Here is a 15,950-nt window from a genome sequence, read left to right as displayed (position 1 = left end):
CACGCGCTCGAAACACGTGCGTGGAGAGCTTGGATTGTGAAGTTGTGTGTAATTGAGGCATTACACGAGATCCTACTAGTAGGGGTAGCTAGGATGCAATTGCAATGGTATTCTCACAATGCTATCTTATCATGGGGGCTTCTTTCTCGCCACAGGATGGAACCTTGGTGCGTGAGATATGTTTTATTTATAGCCTCTAGGTGAAGGGACGCGGTGTTTTTTTTTTCTTTTCCTAATAATTAGTTCGTGTGCAATTATGAGGTTTTATGGCATTTTGGTATTTATGACAGTGAAGATTGCCTGTCTTAAGTCTTACCACGCCTTGATTTTTGCCTACTTTCCTTTAAATATGCTACAGTATAGTGGACCACCATGTTGCATATGGGGCTTTTCATAAAAAAAATATTTTCCTAGAAGGGTAAGTAATATATTTGTGAAATGAAATCATTAAAGATGTCATTTTTTTCTACTTCTAATTGTCATAGTAACAACTTTCTATTCATATGTCGTTTGTTTTATGCTTTCCTAGGTTGTCGGTTTCACCGTATGATTAAACTAAAGAAAGGTACACATGCATATAGCATGTAAAGTTAGGTGCAACCTGATTAGTGTGGCCAAGGTGAGGAAGGCAGAACTTCGACATCAAATTGGTGGCTAACAACACCATAGAAACTATTAACTACATTATTTCCCCTCCTTTTTTTATGGTGCACCTTCAATTCTTCAATTTGTCGGCATCACCCGCATCTATTTAAATTAAATGACTAATAAATTGTTTATTATCATTGAACTCTCATGCCCTTATTATTCTCATGACGAAACATTTTTTTTTGTCACGGTGTATATTGTTTGGAGCTATGAATAAAGGGAATCACTATAATACAGGCGCCTGAAAAATGGGTGTCTCTTAGACGATGATGCACAGCCGTCGGATCATCATCGTGTGGCTAGGGTCGCGCGTGCACTATTCATCTTCCTCATTGCGTCTGTGCGGTTTCTTCCTCCTCACGTCCGCACCAATCACCGCCCACCCTCCATCGCCCCTGCTGCGGCGCTATAGAGTCTCGTCAGAGCTTCGATGACACCCTAACGTGTCTGCGGCGGCCTCCCTCTTCCCCTCCCCCTCCCGCCGCCGCCATAGCCATCCTCGCCCCGTCCCGACCTGGCCCGGCCGCCTCCACCGCCGCCAAGGTCCCTAAACTGCCCGGCCGCCATTCCCACCGTCTGCCCCGACCTTCCTCCCCCCCCCCCCAAAAAAATCCCTTCTACACCCGTCAGAATTGGAAAACTTACCTCGTTGGAACCCTAGCGGCGGTGAACTTCTCGTCTCCAATGCTGGCGAGCTCCTCTTCTACGAAGTTGTCTCCTTCTTTGACTCCGGTGGGGGAGTGAGCGCGTGGGCGCATGGGAGCTCAGGTGTGGGCGCCGTCGCCTGAAAGCTCCTCATAATAAATCGTTGTTAAGCTCCATATGACAAGAACTTTGTAGTTATTTTCTTTAAAAATCAAGTCAAATTTAATTAAGTTGAATGGAGAAGTACGAATTGAGATTGTCGAAATAACAAGACAGAAATCAAGAGGCAATGTCGAATAGTACTTGGTCGGTAGGAACTAGGGAATCACATTCATATAAGCTAGTAATTAGTACCGATTACTTGGTCCGTAGGAATAAAAAAAATGACAATTTTTTTCCTGAAACACCAGAGTGGGGTCGCTCGAGCGGGTTTGATTTTTCAATTCAAGTACTTATGTTTTCTCAACTTTCACGGATGAATTTTGGGGCGTTTGGAAGGGATTTCTTATCGGGTACAGACGGGTCCGAACCCGGACCCACTTACAGAGAGCGGAGGCGCATGATGACGACTCACGAGATCAGCCCAGCTGAGGACCGTCCCAACGGTCGGGAAGGTTAAAAGTTGACTCTCAGGCTCCAACTTTTGACTTAAGCCCCTGATGATTCGTATAATTATTATTACGAAGTTCCCTAAAAAAATTACGAGGTGATCTTTCCGTTGGAGATTTTGATTCTCTTTCCCACAGCACACTATAGGTAGCATAAATAAAATAAAAAGAATGGGATACGAGGATGGCATCTTCCTTGCGGTGAGGCTGACGTGTCAATGGTACCAGAAAATTCAAATTATTCTATCCTTCATTTAACACAAAAATTTCAATGTAAATTTCTCCGACTAGGGGCCAGTTTAGTTCCAAAATTTTTGGCAAAATGGGCACTGTAGCATTTTCGTTGTTATTTGATAAATAGTGCCCAATCATAGTCTAATTAGGCTTAAAAGATTCGTCTCGTGGATTTCGTCTAAACTGTGTAATTAGTTTTATTTTTTATTTATATTTAATACTTCATGCATGCGTCTAAAGATTCGATGTGACGGGGAATGTGAAAAATTTTGCAAAATTTTTGGGGAACTAAACTGGGCCTAGGACAATAAATATTTCTCACCATGGGCGACTTTTTGTATTTGTGGTGCATCCTGTATATGTGTGTTCTACGTCGTGATGCGCAGCACAGTTTAAAAAAATCGTAACCTTTTGATAAGAACTAAGATGAGGACAATTTATATATAAAATTGTTGCTCTCAATAGGATCTATGACTTCCTAGCTCATCATTTTTTATCTGAAGCCATTTAAATGCCCAAATGAGTGCTGCAAAGCTAAAATCTGCTTATTGATTTCAAAATAGATGTAAACTTTGTAGTGTTCATGTGGGTATCCAAATCGACTTAAATAAAAAAGGACCAAAAAGTTATAGATCTCGTCGAAAGCCTATAGTACTTTTTAGATAATTTTATCTTAATCTGAGTTTATATGAAAAAGTTATATTTTATAAAAAAAAATAGTGTTATGCAATGCAAATAATTCATGGCCCATTGGTGAAGAAGAAATATAAAAAATCCACATTGAATGGGAGATAGCAGATAGGTCACCAAATATGATAGATCCAACTTGCAATCCTTTTCATCGGGATGCTTCTAAACCTCATCCACTCAAAAGGGTAAAAGGTCGATCACATCCATAATTTGCCAACTGGGAAGGCGTTTCGGATCACCCACTGAGTAGATGATTCGAGGCAATATTTGTATTTTTTTAAAATGCACTATAGAAAATACAAAAACAAAAAATAGAATGAGAGGCGCGAATGGGCCGGCAATGAGCTCTCGTCCTGTCAGATGGCTTGCTTTGACCTTTGAGAGGTGTATTGTAATAGGAAAAAGTCCGTATTACTTCCCTCAACTTTTACGAAAGTCTGTTTTTCCTCTTTAAACTCTAAAACCGAGAAAACCACCTCCCTGAACTTTTAAAACCGTTCGTTTTACCTCCCTTACCGGTTATAAGTGGTTTTTAAAGGTGGTTTTGTCTTTTCTTTTTTATTTATTTCTATTGAATCTTTGAAAAATTATAGTAAATCATAGAAAAAATTATAAAATAGAAAATTCAATTTTGTTGAACTCCACATGAGTAGATCTACATAATGAACATATAATATGGTACGTGTCGATGTTTCGAGTTATCACCAACGAGTAAATTTCTAATATTGCGTGTTTGGCTCGGATGGTGTACCAAGAGGACACGAGATTTATACTGGTTCGGGCATAATGTCCCTACGTCTAGTTCGTTGCTGCTGCTCGTGTTACTAGCACTAAAAATTTATGGTAGGGGTTACAAACGGGCGAGAGAGGGACAGGTTCCAAGTTTCTGGTGAAAGGAGTGAACGGGTGCTGAGGGAGCTCGGTTGCTGCTCAGACGTGTGTTCTGGGTTTGATGGGTTTGTTCGGATCTGGCTTGAATCGATCTGATGCCGCCTAATGGGGCGCCCTGCTTTCCCTTTTATAGGCTAAGGGAAAGCACATGTTACAGCGGAAGGAAAGAGAAGAATGAGAGAGAGCAGGGTCGCCAGATCCTTCTTCTCCTTCATGCGGGTCCCGCCGACACTGTAGATGTCAACAGGGACGGCACCATGTCACAGTCTTGTCCGTCATTGGCACCATGCGCAGACGTCGTCTGCCAGTTACGGCGCTCCACTCCGTCCTAGCGGATGTCGTGGTGAACCGACATGTCTGTCAGTGTTCGTACGAGGAATAGGTAGAACAGTATCGGTACGCCCGACGCTATTCTTGATGTGAATCTTCCGGTATGGCCCGTCATGGCCACGGTGAAAGTGCATCTAGCCCTTTAGTGGGTTTTGGATGATTGAATGACAACATGATTAAAGGTCTAACTTATTTGCTAAGCGTGGATAGGTAATAGGTTATCTCACAGGTACATAATAAAAGACAAAATGATGTGTTATTGTATAAACAATCTACTTCAAGCACAAGACAACAATGCAAATGAAATTCATGCAAAAGCTTATTTATTGTGGGATTTCCATATACTATGTGAAAGCAAGCCCGGTAAAAACTAGTTGATGAGACATGAGGGATTGCATATGGAATGGTCTCATATTTGAAGCTTGCTAAATTGAAATTAAAAAGATGACAATACAAATGAATGGATGATTCAACACAAGATGTGACTTGATGGTTTGAGATGGTGAAGATAGCAAGGAAAGGCTTCGAGGTACTAAGCAAGGGTGAAGGGCAAGCGACGGCTTAGCGGCCGAAGAACCTAGTGAAAGCATCTAGGCCCCTAGTTGGATTTCGGTGATTAATGTCAATACAAGATTACTATGACTAACGTGTGTTTTGCAGAGACAATTAAGTTAGGTCATGGTAATGGAGATCGATTGGGCAATCGAGGTGGTCATGCCCCTACGATGAAAATCGTTTCGGTTTTCAAAGGATGGACGATAAGGTTAAGGATGACTAGTTCTAAGTGTCGATTGAAGTTGGAGAGACACTTAGAGTAGTTTAGGACTTTGTTTTTCCTTTGGCCATACTTTTAAGGGGGGTATGGACAGGTAGCTTGACTTAGTGAGTCTAGTGAGTTAGGTGTGGTGCACACTTATTAAAACTAGCACTAGGTAGCTCCTACGAATGCCTAAGATTCTTTGGATCAAACTTCATTCACATATGATCGAGAGTTGGAAGTGAATGGAGGGTCAAATGCTGACCGGATGCTGGCTCCGGTGCGACCGGACTCTGGCCGCAGGGTCCGGTCAGTTCATTTGATCAAGCAGATTGCGTTCAGTGCGACCGGACGCTGGAGTGGTCAAGTGACCAGACACTGAGAGGCAGCGTCCGGTCGACTCCAGTAAGGTTCTAGAGAAGGGAATCTGTGACCGGACGCGTCCGGTCGGTGCTGACCGGACCCTGGGGGTTCAGCGTCCGGTCGAGTACAGTAAGCATCCAGTGAGGGTTTAATGCGATCGGACGCGTCCGGTCAGTGGTGATCGGACCCTGCCAGCGTCCGATCAACACATTATCACTGGTTTACGGGTTGAACTGACCGGAGCATCCGGTCAACATGACCGGAGCGCCCAGTTACCCCGCAGAAGCTCATAATGGTTCGTTTTTCAGGCTGCCTTATAAATAGAAGCTCCACTCATGTGTGGAGTTACTTTTGCTCATTCCAACAGCTAAGAAACACGTTTGTGAGTGCCAAGAAGAGTAAGGTCCTAGTGAGGTGATTGAGATTTGAGAATCCAAGAGAGTAGCCTCATTAGTGAATCAAGAGTAGCAAAGTGTGCATCCATCTTCTCATTAGACTTTGCGTGGTCAAGTGAGAGTCCGTGCTTGTTACTCTTGGTGATCGCCATCACCTAGATGGCTTGGTGGTGATTGGGATCTTGGTGATCACCCGGCCGAGCTTGTGGGTGACCCAACTCAAGTTGTGAGCGGCTTTGGGTGATTTGCCGCGACGGAGTGTCGAAGAATCAACCCGTAGAGAGCACTTGATCCTTGCACGGATCAAGGGGGAGCTACACCCTTGCGTGGGTGCTCCAACGAGGACTAGTGGGGAGTGGCGACTCTCCAATACCTCGGCAAAACATCACCGCATTCCTCTCTCTCTATTTACTTTGAGCATTTACTTTGAACAATTCAATACTTGTCTTTACATTCATAGAATTGCCATGCTAGAGTAAGTTTGGAACATAGGTTGCAAGTCCGTTGTGCGTTAGATTAATAGAAACACTTTTCTAGGCACAAGGGGTTAATTGGGCTAACTGTAGGATTTGATTATTGCAAGAAAATTTAGAATTAGTCCAATTCACCCCCCCTCTTGGGCATCTTGATCCTTTCAATTAGTATCGGAGCCACGTGCTCACATTTTAAGCTTAATCACTTTGAGCAAGATGTCTCACAGGGATGGACCTCCTCCTATCTTTGAGGGAGATGACTTTTCATATTGGAAAATCCGCATGGAGGCGTACTTAGAAGCTCTAGACGTTGGTATTCTTAGAGCTGCCTCACAAGGCTTCCCAAAACCTCGGGATGCTACTAACTTACAAGGCGATGAGGTTAATTATGAAAAATGGAATGCAAAGGCTCAAAACACCATCTTTAGAGGCCTTTGCAAAGATGTGTTCAACCGTGTAAGGAACCATAAAGACGCCCATGCACTATGGTCGGACGTTTGTGCGCTCCATGAGGGAACCAAGAGTGAGCGTGAGGAACGCTATCATCTTGTAATTAAAAAGCTAAATTCTTTTGAGATGCTTCCCAAAGAAAATGCTAATGAGATGTATTCACGTTTAAATGTTCTTGTAGAGGAAGTCAATGGGCTTGGACTTACTCAAATGTCACCATCCGACATTGTGAGAAAGATCTTGAGTGTCCTCCCCATTGATAAATATAGGCACATTGTGACCGTGCTACATCAAGGTGATCTTTCTGCCGCTACACCGACACAAATCTTGGGAAAGATCAATGCTCATGAGATGTACATGCACATCACACCACAAGATGGCTCATCCTCTACAAAGAAGAAAGAGAAGGACTTAGAATTCAAAGCTAGCCAAGATAAGGGCAAAGCAAGACTTGAGTATGAGAGCTCAAGTGATGAAGAAGATGATGATGAAAGTCTTCCTCTAATGGTAAAGAAGACCGCCAATATGCTAAAGAAGCTCAACAAGAGCGGCATCAAGTTCGATGGCAAGAAGAAGTTCTTCACAAGCTCAAGAAGAAAGCCAATCTCCAAGATGGATTGCTACAATTATAGAGAACTTGGCCATCTAGCTCATCAATGCACAAAGCCCAAGAAAGAAGTTCAAGAACAAGAACAAGGGCAAGAAAGATGACTCAAGCAATGAAGATGAAGATGAGAAGAAAAAGAACAAGCCATACAAGAAGAGAGATGGCAAAAAGAGGAACTTCTACAAGAAGAAGAAGAGTGGAAAGGCCTACATTGTCGGTGATTGGCTCACGGACATTGATTCATCTAGTGGATCATCCGATGATGATAGTGACAATAAGAAGGTGGCTGCCATTGCTATTGATCTTGCATCTTCACCGCCACCATCGCCATCATCCTCTACACACCTATGCCTTATGGCCAAGGGTGAACGTAAGGTAACTAATAATGATGATAGTAGTGATGATGAGCAAGCTAGTGATGGTGATAGCGATAGCGATGATGATGATTCACCTTCATATGATGATCTTGTTAAAATACTAAGAAAATACACTAAGATCATTAGAAAGAGTAGAGCTAAAAATGAAAAGCTTAATGCTAAAAATGATTCACTCTTAGCTAAATGTGATACATTGGAAAAGACTAATGATGAGCTTAAAGAAATAAATGATGCTATATCATCCAAACTCAAGGAGCTCAAATCTTCTAAGAAAGAGCTTAAAGATAAACATGATAAACTTGAGTGGGTGCACAATGAGCTCATCACTAGCCACAACAAGCTAAAAGATGAATATACAACTCTAAAGATCAATTATGATACTCATGTTATTGCTCAAGAATTTTTACCATATGAGCCACATGATGCTACTAACCATGTTATTAAGATTGATATAGCTACATCATATGATGATTTAATTGATGAGAGCATTGAGCAAGGATCTAGTGACAAAGGCAAGAAAGTGGTTGAGTGCAATGACTATGATGAATATGTCAAGCTCAAGAATGCAAATGAAAAGCTCATGAAAGATCTTGAAGAGATGAAAAGCCACAACACCATTATGCTAGAAACTCTTGATCATGATGAAGAGTTGATCCTTGAGAATGAGAAGCTCAAAGAAGAGAACAAGAAGCTCAAGGAAGAGAAGAACAATGATGTTCTCAAGGAAGAGAATAAGAAGCTCAAGATGGAGAAAGAGCATCTCAAGATGGGATTGAGCAAGTTTGCAAGAGGCAAGCATCTCCAAAGTGAGCTACTCATGAACACCATCATGAAGATGGATAGAAGTGGCATTGGATATGTGGCGAGTGTAGAGAAGAAGAAGGCTCAAGCTCAACAACAACAATCAAAGCCAAAGCCAAAGCCAAAGAGATGTTTTGAGTGTGGACAAGAAGGTCACTTTGCCCATGAGTGCCAAACTCCACCGCCACAACCCTTGCCCAAGCATGCTAGACCCTTTGCCTTCAATGCTCACTATATGCTTAGAAAGGATTCTAGTGGAAAGATGAAAGTCATGTTCTTAGGACCCCCTAACAAGAATAGGCCTAAGAAGATTTGGGTGGCTAAGTCACTTGTTGAGAAGGTGAAGGGCCCTCAACAAGTTTGGGTTCCTAAAGTTTGAATCTCTTATGTGTAGGTGAACTACAAGACCGGTGGAAGTCATTGGGTTATTGATCGTGGTTGCACTCAACATATGACCGGTGATCCTCGTATGTTCACCTCACTAGATGAAGAGATAGATGGACAAGAGAGAATAATATTTGGAGATAACTCAAAGGGCAAGGTTAAAGGATTGGGCAAAGTGGCAATATCAAATGATCATTCCATCTCCAATGTGTTATATGTTGCTTCATTGAGTTTCAACTTGCTATCCGTTGGACAATTGTGTGATCTTGGCTTCCAATGCTTGTTTACCGAGAAGGAAGTTGTTGTATCTAAGAAGGATGATGATCAAGTGATATTCAAAGGATTTATATACAACAACCTATATCTAGTGGACTTCACCTCCGAAGATGCAAACTTAAAGACTTGCCTATTCACTAAAACAACACTTGGGTGGCTATGGCATAGAAGACTTGCTCATGTTGGCATGAGCTCACTCAAGAAGCTAATGAAGAATGAGTTGGTGAGAGGGTTGAAGGATGTGAAGTTTGAGAAGGACAAGCTTTGTAGTGCATGTCAAGCCGGCAAGCAAGTTGCAAATACTCATCCAACCAAAGTTTTCATGTCAACCACAAGAGTGCTAGAACTCCTTCACATGGATTTATTTGGACCAACAACATACAAGAGTTTGGGAGGAAATCTTTATTGTCTTGTGATTGTTGATGACTATTCAAGGTATACATGGGTATTCTTTCTTCATGACAAATCCAAAGTTGCATCTTGCTTCAAGAAGTTTGCCAAGAGAGCTCAAAATGAATTTGAAATGAAGCTAAAAAAGATTAGAAGTGACAATGGAAAAGAATTTGACAACACAAACATAGAAGCCTATTGTGATGAAGTTGGAATCAAACATGAGGTCTCCGCAACATACACTCTCCAACAAAATGGTGTAGTTGAGAGGAAGAACCGGACATTGATCACTCTTGCAAGAACAATGCTTGATGAATACAACACCCCCAAAGCTCTATGGGTGGAAGCAATCAACACCGTATGCTATACATCCAACCGCCTATTCCTTCAAAAGTTCCTTGGCAAGACACCTTATGAGTTGCTCAATAGAAAGAAGCTAGACGTCTCCTTCTTTAGGGTGTTTGGTTGCAAATGCTACATCTACAAAAAGAGACAACACCTAGGGAAGTTCCAAAGATATTGTGATAGGTTTTCTTGTTGGTTACTGATCAAAGTCTAAAGCATATAGAGTATTTAATCATGCCACTGGCTTGGTTGAAGAAACATATGATGTGGAATTTGATTAATCTATGGCTCCCAAGGAGCACATGAGAATCTTGCTGATGTAGGTGATGAACCATTAAGGGAGGCTATGAAGAATATTCTGGTGGGAGACATCAAGCCAAAAGATGATGAAGATGATATACAAGTCATTGATCAACCTTCTTCATCAAGTGTGCTACAAGATGATGAAAAAGATGGGAGAGTAGAAAATGAAGATACTCATATCTCCCATGAGCAAATGGTGGTACAAGCACAAGATATTGATGCTCCACAACCTCCTCCTCAAGTAGTCAATAGAAGAAATACACCTCTCCTACAAGATCATCCACAAGATCTCATCATAGGGAGTCCATCAAAGGGTGTAATGACTCGATCTCAAAAACTTACTTCATTTATTGCTCATCACTCTTTTATCTCTTTCTATGAGCCTACCAAGGTAGAAGAAGCTCTTAAAGATCAGGATTAGATCAATGCCATGCATGAAGAGTTAAACAACTTCACTCGCAATGAAGTTTGGACTCTTGAAGAGCGACCAAAAGGTGCAAGAGTCATTGGAACAAAGTGGGTGTTCCGCAACAAGCAAGATGATCAAGGTGTTGTTGTGAGGAACAAGGCAAGACTAGTGGCAAAGGGGTTCTCTCAAGTTGAAGGTTTGGATTTTGGAGAGACCTTTGCACCGGTTGCAAGATTAGAAGCCATCCGTATCCTACTTGCATAAGCATCACATCATGAAATGAAACTATATCAAATGGATGTGAAAAGTGCATTTTTAAATGGCTTTATTAATGAACTAGTCTATGTTGATCAACCTCCCGGGTTTGAAGACCCTAGATATCCTAATCAAGTTTATAGGTTGTCCAAGGCACTATATGGGCTTAAGCAAGCCCCAAGAGCTTGGTATGAGCGCCTTTAGGACTTCCTCATTGAGGAGGGCTTCACCATTAGGAAGGTCGCACCACACTATTCACCAAGAAGTTTGATGGGCATATCTTCATTTGTCAAGTATATGTTGATGATATCATCTTTGGATCATCAAATGAAGACTCATGCAAAGAATTTGGTGAATTGATGTCGAAGGAGTTCGAGATGTCAATGATTGGTGAGCTTACATTCTTTCTTAGTTTTCAAGTCAAGCAAATGAAAGAAGGCATCTTCATCTCTCAAGAGAAATACACAAAAGATCTTCTCAAGAGATTCAAGATGGATGAATGTAAGCCAATCAAGACACCAATGCCTACCAATGGACATCTCGACCTAGATGAGGGAGGTAACCCGGTTGATCAAACTCTCTACTGTTCCATGATTGGTAGCTTGTTGTATTTAACCGCATCTAGGCCCGACATCATGTTTAGTGTGTGTATGTGTGCTAGATTTCAAGCTAGTCCTAAGAAAACATATTTAATTGCCATAAAAAGAATCCTTAGGTATCTTAAGCACACACCAAGCATTGGCCTTTGGTATCCCAAAGGAGCTATATTTGAATTAATTGGCTATTCCGATTCGGATTACGCCGGATGCAAAGTTGATAGAAAAAGCACATCCGGAGGGTGCCATTTGCTTGGTAGATCACTTGTGTCTTGGTCCTCCAAGAAAAAAAATAGTGTAGCTTTGTCCACCGCTGAAGTGGAATACATTGCCGCGGGTGCTTGTTGTGCACAAATATTATACATGAAACAAACTTTGCTAGACTATGGTGTAGTTCTAGAAAAGGTACCTCTTTTGTGCGACAATGAAAGTGCGGTAAAACTTGCAAATAATCCAGTTCAACACTCTCACACCAAGCACATAGATATCCGCCATCACTTTCTAAGAGATCATGTTGCTAAAAATGATATATCACTAGAAGGTGTAAGAACCGAAGATCAATTAGCGGATATCTTCACTAAACTGCTAGATGAGGCTACATTTTGTAGATTGCGGAATGAGCTCAATATACTTGATTTTAGCAACTTCACTAAAAAATGAGCTTGTGTTGTCCCTTGCATTCATTGTAATATACAACATGTTTATTTTTTGGTAATGCATATAGGGCTTGTCTAACATGGTTAAGATAACCGCCAAAAAGCGTGTGAAGAAGCTTAACCTTGGATCAAACTTGACAAGCAACTAGATTTACATACAAAGTACTGCATATGCATGGATGTTGTTTTGTCGTTTTGTTCCATTTGCCCTCTTATTGCCTATTTTCTTAAAAAGAATTATGGCCTAAGGCAAAATATTTTGAAAAATATGAGGGTTTGAGAGAGGTCACTCACATCAGTCCCAATTGGTGTTTATTTGGATTTTATTCATGTTGGGACTTGATTGGGAATAGGCAGCGCGAAGGAACTTTGAAGATTTGCTGGAAAAGAGTGATCGGACGCTGCACCGATCTCTGCAGTCTAGCATCCGGTCAGTTCATAGGAGGTGAATAGAAGCTGAAGGAGTGACCAGACGCTACGTTTGTGCGTCCAGTTAGGAAGGGATCCAGCGTCCGGTCCATCTACATGGAGTTCAAGGCAACTGATCGGACCCTGCCTACGTTCGGTCATGGACCACCGGACACATCCGGTCGTGATTCCAGAGGTTTTGGACTTCTCTAGAATCGATCGGACGCTGGGTGGTAGCGTCCGGTCGCTACCATCGGAGCATCCGGTTAGTAGAAAACATGCGGAATCAGATCTCTTTCCCCGTTTCCTTCTCTGTTATGCATGGGGTCCTCATTTAACCGCAGCCATCGCGAGCGTTCTTGACCTAACCCCATACGCCGCCTTCACCAAGCCTCTCGTACGCCGTGCCCTAGCCGCCGCAGCTCTCCCGTGCTTGAGCGCTGCACCGCCGTAGCCATCGTCTCCACGCCGCCGCTATCCCGCGCTGAACCACCACCTCCACCGCACCGATCCACCACGCTAGCAGTGCTCGGGCCAGCCTCCAAGCGCCACCGCAGCCCGCAGTTCCTGTGCCCTACCTGGCCTCCACCGCCATGCTCCAGTCTCTCTTCGCTACAGTGGTTGCACCATCCAAGCCCACACCTGCCGAGCCCTTGCCCTGCCTCCTCGTTGGTAAGGCCAAACCCTTGCTCTCAATTTGCTTTGCTTGTGACCTAGATCAAATTGCAAAGCACTATTTTTAATTACATTCAAGGCTTTCAATCAAAACCCTAGCCGGTTCCGAGGTTCCCCGCATGACGACTCTTCTTTTCTCAGATCACCGATCGTCAGGTAGCAAGTTAGTCGCTTCTATTTTGTACCTACATTGCTTGCTCTCATAGGGTTGCACATCTTTTAGATATATCGTATTTACTTGTATATCCATCTATTCCATCGTGCAGCGGGTCGGTGCCGTTGTGGTGTCTATGACAGGTGACAGTCAACTCAGAGCCAAGCTCGCAAGTACGGATCAAGGCCAAGCCTCAGGAGTGTCAGTTTGATAGTTGATCTTCGTCAGTGGTAGTTCATCTTCTTGTCAGATCAGATGGCTCACACGAAGAATGTTGGGGGTGGTCCAGGAGATGACGATCGGAGGCCCTCGCCTCGCCAGCCTGTAGGACCAAAAGGCAAGGCGACGAAGCAGATTACATCTAAGAAGCGTAAGTACCCCAACGCAGAGACAACAAGAGTAGCAGCAGTCGCTGAGGCCGCAGAGCGTCCCGAGAGAGGCGACACTCATAGTGGTGTTATCATTGTAGATCCATAGCTCACACCAGCATAGAGGGCAGCAATTGAGGAGGCTGAGGGACTATCATGATGGCAGGACATCGTGTGGCTATTGAGGAGCCTCAGCCTCAGGGGGAGTCCTAGCAGGAGCCACAGCAGTAGCCCCCACCAGTAGAGACTCAACCAGCTCAGGAGACTCAGGAAGGCTAGCAGGCTGAGGAGACCGAGCAGGCACCCCAGCTATGCCGCTCTGGTCGTACTAGTGTTATAGTTCCACCAAGGCCAGTTACACAGCGCAGGGGTTCACGCCCACCGCCTAGACCACAGGGTCCGCCTCTAGTAGTTCATCTTGACTTGAGGGCCGCCATGGCTAGGCAGGTTCAGTAGCTGAGGTTTGTCGAGTTTGAGGTGTGGTTTCCTCCGAGGAGGGATGAGAGAGCAGCAGAGGGTTTCTACATGCCACTGTAGGAGGATTTCTATAATGCTTATCTCAACAGTGGGGCAGTGTTCAGATCTTAGAGAGTCTGCAGTATTGAGGCTATTGTGGCAGCAACCGAAGAGCATATCCGCCCCTACTTATCATATTTACTGGGGCTGATAGATCTGATTGGCCGGACAGGAGTATATGTACCATCTTGGGTTTGGCAGTTTTATGCTTCGCTCTATGTTGACCTGCATCATAACTTCATACACTTTGCATTCAACAGCAAAGACTACAGGGTGATGAGTTTTAGGGCTAGGGAGATACTGAGGCTATAGGAGCAGCCTATCAGATTGCATGAGGTATGTTATGGACAGCAAGAGCCTCCTAGGCGCCCACATGGTGATTTGGTGCCCCCCATAGATCTTGTGCGCCATTGCTTCAAGGAGCCCTTTGGTGAGGGGTCGAGGAGGAACCCTGGTGACCTTACTCCTATAGCTCGAGTGCTAGAGGCTATTATCAGGAGGACACTACTTCCTAGGTTGGGATACAGAGAGGGTCTGACTCGCCTACAGCTCTGGCTTCTTAATGCCCTAATGCAACAGACCGTGTTCGACATTTGGGACCTCCTTCTATTAGAGATGGAGGATACTATAGCTAAGGGCTTCAAGGGTCGTAGACAGCTTCCCTATGCACATTGGATCACCTTCCTGATGCTCAAGTCTATGCAGGTTTGGACCCCAGAGGTGGTTGCCGAGTACAAAGGTTCCACCACAGAGTTTCTGGCTTATAACATGGCACAGAGGATCAGGCACAGCACACCATAGGCACCCACTCAGCCTAGCCATCGTCTAGATGTTCCAGAGTCAGCAGCTTAGTAGGACAAGATTAACAGAGGCATAGCCGCTACTGAGGAGGAGGAGCTTGAGGCACAGCAGGAGGTGATAGAGTCTAGTGACAGCTTAGATGACAAAAATCTACCTATTCCTCATATGCCTCCATGTAGACACGATGCAGAGGCCGGCAGTTCTAGCTTAGATCCACCTACACCGTAGACAGACCCTGCTTTGATTGCTATTCTTGAGCAGATGCAGCAGGATCAGGCACGACAGGCTTAGGAGACCGCTGCCAACTTTGCATAGTTTTAGGCTCATCAGGATGAGTTCCAGCGGCAGTAGCAGCTCCTTCAGCAGCAGCAGCAGCAGATGCATCAGCAGTAGTTACTCATGCAGCAGCTTATGGGATTTATGCAGCATGTAGTAACAGCACTTTGGGCCCCACAGCCACATTTTTTGCCCCATCTTGCTCAGCCTGCCACCACTACGATGACTCCAGCAGTACAGCCTAGTGGGCTTCAGAGTCAGGGACAGCCTCTAGCTCCATTTGCTTCACCCACAGTTCAGGTGTCCTAGTGGTTGTCCTCACCAGTGGTAGCCCCGTAGTTCACACCATATCATACGGGCTTTTCACCGGATCAGTCTTCCTCGCTATTTATGCCTGACACGTCAGTCTCTAGGAGTCTTGGAGCATCCTTCAGCGAGTTGACCGGCATGCCTACACCGCCTCATATGCATACCGCCGGTCCTTCTACAGCAGCCCCTGTCACCGTGACTACTCAGAGGCTCCCTTTGTCTGTCGCCTCTTTAGATCCTATGACAGATGTCCTAGCAGCATCACAGGCAGCACCTGCACCAGCTCAGATCCAAACCACTTTAGAGATGCTTCCAGCCACAGAGGGTCAATCAGTGCAGAGCTCAGGGTCAGATGATGATGGCACCCATTTTCATCTTGCTCCACGTACTTCAGCGCCCGACTTGTCTGCTATAGCCCCACCGACCGACCCTTAAGTTTTGGTGTTTGACGCCAAAGGGGGAGAGGGTTCGAGTATGTAGACTCAGGGGGAGCGATGTTTAGGGGAGCTAGTTATCTATTATTAGTCTATTATATATATTTGGAGTTTTATTTGTGTGAT

The sequence above is a fragment of the Miscanthus floridulus genome, chromosome 15 (assembly GCF_019320115.1).
Source record: "Miscanthus floridulus cultivar M001 chromosome 15, ASM1932011v1, whole genome shotgun sequence".
Classification (NCBI taxonomy): Eukaryota; Viridiplantae; Streptophyta; class Magnoliopsida; order Poales; family Poaceae; genus Miscanthus; species Miscanthus floridulus.
This window is presented reverse-complemented; position numbering follows the sequence as displayed.